The following is a 6,000-nucleotide window of genomic DNA, read 5'->3' on the forward strand; positions in this document are numbered from 1 at the left end:
GAGAGTTAAAAATCTAATTAGATCATTACAGATTATTCCAATGAGGAAGAAAAGATTTTAAAGAAATCCATACATTTTAAAAACAAGGATTACTCTGGCTGTAATGCTAAAGCATTAGAGAAAGAAAAAGATTAGAGAAGATGGGTCAATAGGAAGTTATTACTATAGTCCAGAGAAGAAAGAGGGGAGGCCCAGACTATGGTAACTGCAGGAATGGAGAGACATAGATGTGGCTTACAGTTTTACTTCAGGCATCTCTATTAAGAAAAATCCTCTCAGACTGGATGCGGTTAAACAAACACTGGTATTCTTATAAAAGGGGCATTTAATAAATTTAATCAATAAATTAATGAAAACCAAAGCTCAATATGAATGAGATTACAGAGTTCTTAACTGTTCCAGGCAAAACGTCCACGAGGTATACAGCTCCAGATGAAATTTCCACGTAGCTGCTGGCAACTATTCAGAAACTATGGGAAGCAGGAGAGGATCCCATAAGGTCAAAGACAGGATATGCAGCGGTACTATTCAAAAACGGAGAAGGCAGCCTGGGTGGCTCAGTCAGTTAAGCATCTCCCTCTTCATCTCAGCTCAGGGTCATGACTTTGAGCCCTGCTTTGGGCTCTTCACTGGGTGTGGAGCCTACTTAAAAAAAAAAAAAAAAAAAAAAAAAACGGAGGGAAAGGTGATCCTGTCAACTATTGATTGCTGAAGTTAAATATAACTCTAGCCAGGATTCTAGAATCATTTCTTAGATAAGTTTGTGAACATGGAAAAGATAGTAACCAACAATACTACTGGAAACCAGTATAGCAGTTAATTAAGGACAAATAATGGCAGATTACTGGTCTCTTCCTGACAGTTACTGAACTGATAGGGTTGGGTTTTTTTTTTTAATTAAGTATATAAAATTATCTGGTAGGATTTTTTAAAAAATGAAGTACATAAAATTATCTAGATTTTAGGAAGGCAATTATTTAAGTTTTTTATATGTTTCTTGTGAAAATTTGGAAATATTTGGGGTGAATATGCTAAATTAGTTGAATTTCTGTCAGAACAACTTAAGCCAAAGAATTAATAAGTTTTTTTAATTAATCTTAAGAGAATCTCTGGTAGAGCAAACCTTTTTCACCCCTGCCTAATCAACATTTTAATAAGATGTGCATGAAGGCAATGTCAGCATTATCAAACTTACAGCTTATCAAATCTATACTTAAATAAGTCCATATTTATCATATGACCAAATATTTTTTTCATTGTTAAAGTCAACAGAATGGAACCCATCTGACAAGATAAAATTTATTATAGATAAATTTGAAGTCCTACCAAAAAAAAATTCTTTTAAAAAATTGGGAGAACATAGCAAAACAACTCAAGAATTTTAGTTGACTACAAAATCAGTAATAAAAGGTGATGTATATGGCACTTAAATGCCAGGGGTCATTCTAAATGCTTTACATAGCATATGTTCAATTATTCCTTTTAACAATCCTATGAGACAGGTACTATTACAAACCCCATTTTACATATGAGAAAACTGTGGCCCAAAAAATGTTTACATATTTTACTCAAGGTCACCCAGCTGATAAACTGAAGAGCTAGGATTTAAACCCAGGCAGGTTAGCTCCAGAGTTTGTCTTCTCAGCCAGGACATTATTATGAACTAACAGTACAATGTGGTTGCCAAAGAAGCAAATCTACTCTTAATCTTAAAGTACATGTTTTAAAATCAGAAAGGTAACTTACGGTCTTCTTTACTGATTAAATATCTATGGATACCACACTTTTAAGAAGAATATGGATAAACTGAAACAAATCCACAAATAAGCTATCAGTAATGTGAGGAGTCTCAAATCAAAAGACTGAGAATATTTTGTCTAAAGAAAGAATTAATGGACTATAAGAAGTATCTTCAAATAGTTGAAACCCCACTTATGGAAGAGACAGAATTAGAACCAGTGAAGATGGAATTTCTGGTTCAGTAAAGGAAATTACATTGTAAAAATTGGAATTGTCCAAATACCTATGCCTCAGAAACTAGATACCTATGAATCTTCTCTCCAGAAAAATACACAAATGTATACAATTTTGCATAAAATTTCCAAGAGTCCATAAACCTACTTTTAAATCTATTCATGCCCCACCCCTATAGTAAGATGTCTCAGATCAAAATGGAAAGGATTTAAGTATGAAAAGGCAAGTATATCTAATAATCTTTAAAATTCATTATAACTTACAGTACTATGATCTAAAAACCTCAACTCTATGCTTTCCAGTTTCTTCTAAGATCTATTATGATACATTTTGCTATTAGAGTCTAAAATACATGACAAAGTCAGAAAAAAAAAAGAAGTAAAATTTGCCAAGTGACAATGTAAACTTTACTGTGAGTAAATTCTTAGTGTGGCTTATTATTTAACCTTTAAAAGAAACATACTTAAGTTTAAAGATAAAAAGATGCTAAGATGTACTACTCAATATCTAATGCTCAAATTAGAAATTTCCCTGCTCTGCTTTTAAAACTTTATTTTAGGGCAGCCTGGGTGGCTCAGTGGTTTAGCGTCACCTTCAGCCCTGGGTGTGATCCTGGAGACCCAGGATGGAGTCCCACATCAGGCTCCCTGCATGGGGCCTGCTTCTCCCTCTGCCTGAGTGTCTGCCTCTCTCTCTCTCTCTCTCTCTCTGTTTCTCATGAATAAATAAAATCTATAAACAACAAACAAACAAACAAAGCTTTATTTTAAACGCTCCCTTCTTGGGGTGCCTGGGTGGCTCAAGTCAGTTAAGCACCTGCCTTTGGCTCAGGTCATGATATCAAAGCCCTGGGATCAAGCCCCATGTGGGGCTCCCTGCTCAGTGGGGAGGCTGCTTCTCCCTCTCCCTCTGCAGCTCGCTCTCCTTGTGCTCTCTCTGTCAAATAAACAAATAAAATCTTAAAAAAAACATAAATAAACTCTTCCTTTTTTTTTTTTTAAAAAGATTTCATTTATTCATGAGAGACAAAGAGAGAGATAAACTCTTCCTTTTTATCTTATTTCTGAGTTAACTGTTAAGAATGACAGACTAACAATAGAAGTCAGAATATTTATGTTCGAATTCACTACCTTTGCCATGAATTTAATTTTTGCTTAGTCTGTTTCCTCATAGCGTTCTAAAAACTTTCAAATAGGGATCCCTGGGTGGCGCAGTGGTTTAGCGCCCGCCTTTGGCCCAGGGCGCGATCCTGGAGACCAGGGATCGAATCCCACGTCGGGCATCCCAGTACATGGAGCCCGCTTCTCCCTCAGCCTATGTCTCTGCCTCTCTCTCTCTCTCTCTCTGTGACTATCATAAATAAATAAAAATAAAATAAAAAATTTAAAAAATAAGATAAAATTAAAACTTTCAAATATCTAAAAGGGCTTTAAAATGCTGTGGTGCAACGTAAATATCATGCATTTTTTAAATATAAAACATAAATTAGCAACAGCAGGACAAAGCCAGTTTTTCTATCATGTTAAAAAAAAAAAGTCCCTTCACATTTAAATTCCTAATTATAAAAAAGTCTTTGAATCCTTTAAAGTATCTTTTAGTGCATAATTTTCAGTCACAAATTCTTCTCACATTGGAGATAATCATCTGTACGTCCAATTTCAATTTGCATTGAGAGCACACAGCTCAGACAGTTAAGAGTTTTTGGCTGCAAGGGAAAAACTTTGAAAAGTGCCACTCGGACTACACATTTAAAAGAGTGGAGGAGAAAGTTACAGGATCACAGACTGGTAATATGAAGTATTACACACTTGAAAAATTCCGTTTTCCCTCTTAAACCGCTAGAAATAAAGAGGACTCAAAAGTACGTGGAATAAGCGTTGAGCCTTTATTAAATATAGGTGCCACATTGCTGAAACTGCAACTGTACGGCCAGAACAGTGCTACAGACACCGTGTCTGCCAGTAGACCAGACTCTAGTTCCAGGCACAAGATGTTCTAATAAATAAAAGCATCCAGAGCCAGTACACGAGGGTGATAGAATCTGGGGTCTAGGCATTTGATTTTTCTCCCGGTGTTACTCGAGAATGGACGCTACTATTAAAGATTTATCATAGCAATAGGATAGTGACGAAGCTTTAGCTAGATTATAGGCTAGCCAAGGAAACAGAAAAGCAACATGCAATGTCAGATCAACTACATTATCTTGCGTTTAATTCTGAGCACAGCCTGGATCATGGTTACAGTCCTAACAGAGGGCAAATGAATAACTTTGTATTTTTTGGGTGAAGATCATCTCGAACCATTAAAAGAAGAGTGGCCCGGGGGGGGGGGGGGGGGGAAGAAAGGAAGAAAAATCAAGCTACCGAAGTCAAATGAAAATTCACAAAACTAAGATTTAGGGGAGAAAGGGGAAGGAAGGAAGAGAATGAGCTACTGACTTACTAAAAAGAGAGCAAATAAGTGGGACAGGGAGTCTGAGCCCTGTGAGATAGAATGAGGAAGAGAAACGTACCAAAGGCTCAAAGGGAGCTTCAGCAGCAAATATGAAAAGGGATGAGCCTGTTAACTGTTTCGACAGAAAAAAAAAAAAAAAAGAGAAACAATACGGGGCGCTTCTCTGAACCCGCGTTCGCGGGAGACCGGAACAAACGCGCCCAACTCCTGCGGGGCGCCTGACCCGGCCGAGCTCGTTCCAGATGCTCCGCAGGCTGGTCCTCGAAACACCTGGAAAAGGCGGTTGCAGACCCCCACGAGGCAAGACAACAAAAGTTGGAGCCAGAGGCCGGTCGGAACCGTGTCCCCGAGCCGATCCTGCAAAACCTCTCTATTTTCCAGCGGGGGAGGGGGTCCTAGCCCTGGGCAATTCCTCCAGGCGCGCGGGCCCCCGAGGCGACCCTCCACTCTAGAGGGAAGTTCCCTTGGGCGACATGGGAGGTTCTCGCAAGCGCACGGAGCTTTGCGGCTCCGAAATACACCTGGCGGGGACAGATGGAGGCGTGTGAGTCATGGGCGGCGGAAAAGTCGGAAAACCAGACTTAGAAGCCATCGTTCTGCCCTGAAGACCTGAAGAGACCCGAGAGGAGACAGCAGCCCTTCGCCCGCCGCCCGAGGCGTGACGCGGGGTCGCCGCCCCCTCCCGGGGCGCGGGGGGAGGGGAAGGGGGGAGGGGCTCTCCGGGTCCCGCCCCCCACCCCACCCCACCCCACCCCACCCCACCCCCACTCAGGGGGGACTCGGCCCGGCCCGGGGGCGCCGTGGGAATAAACAGACGGCCTGGGGGGGGGGGGGGCTGCCCGGGAACACGAGGGGCCGGGCCGGGGCCGGAGGCCCTCCGCACGCGGCCCGCGCCCGCGCCCGCGCCCCGGACCTTACCGCCGCTCGGCTGCAGAGGACGAGGCGGCCGCTCAGGGCTGTTCTTCCGAGCCTGGGGCGCGGCTCGGCGCCTCCGCTCCGGTGGCGCCCGCGTCCCGACGGACTCACCCTGGGGGAAGGGGTGGGCGATCCGCGGCCTGCCCGGCGGAGGCCCGCGAGTCCGCGGCCCTGGGACGCCGGCCGTGCGTGCGCCCGCGAGGCTGCCCAAAAAGGAAGGCTCGGAGCGCGCCCGCGTGCCGAGAAGCGGCGGCGGCCGCAGCCCAGATCCCCGCCGCCTGGTCGCCCTCGCCCAACCCGGCCACGGCCCCGCTTCCCCCGCGCGAGCTTTGGCGGCGGAGCAGCACGGTGAGCCCCGATTGGCTCTCGGCGCGAGTGACGTAAGGCGCCGCTGCCCCCGGATTGGCCAGGCCGGCGGTGCGTGCACGGAGTAAACAAACCCCGCCCCCGGGCCTCCCGAGCAGGGGAGGGGGCCGCGCGCTGAGGGGGCGGGGCCTGCGGCGCTCGGCCCGGGGCTCGGCCGCTCGCAGGAGCGTCGCAGGGGCTGCCCCGCGGCGACCCGACCCTCCGCTCCCCAGCCGCGGGCGGCGCGGGCTGCAGGCCTGAGGCCTAAAATTCGTGGACACGCCCATTCCCCCGGGCTTGGGGCAGAATCCT

The 6,000-nt window shown here is 45.1% G+C and overlaps 1 protein-coding gene across 3 annotated transcripts in view; it reads right to left on the reverse strand.

Annotated features, from left to right (window-relative positions):
* The window catches only part of TFDP2 (transcription factor Dp-2), a 162,369-nt gene extending 156,856 nt beyond the window's left edge, over positions 1-5,513 (reverse strand). For 2 of the 3 annotated variants that reach the window (XM_038571098.1, XM_038571097.1), the window contains exon 1: positions 5,347-5,512. The gene's annotated coding sequence lies outside the window, so the exon portion shown is untranslated. Of the gene's footprint in view, positions 1-5,346 lie in introns of all 3 variants that reach the window. The other variant, XM_038571096.1, reaches the window with a different exon arrangement.
* Between the last annotated feature and the right edge of the window lie 487 nt (positions 5,514-6,000).

Source organism: Canis lupus, chromosome 23, assembly GCF_011100685.1.
Source record: "Canis lupus familiaris isolate Mischka breed German Shepherd chromosome 23, alternate assembly UU_Cfam_GSD_1.0, whole genome shotgun sequence".
NCBI classification, from domain to species: Eukaryota; Metazoa; Chordata; class Mammalia; order Carnivora; family Canidae; genus Canis; species Canis lupus.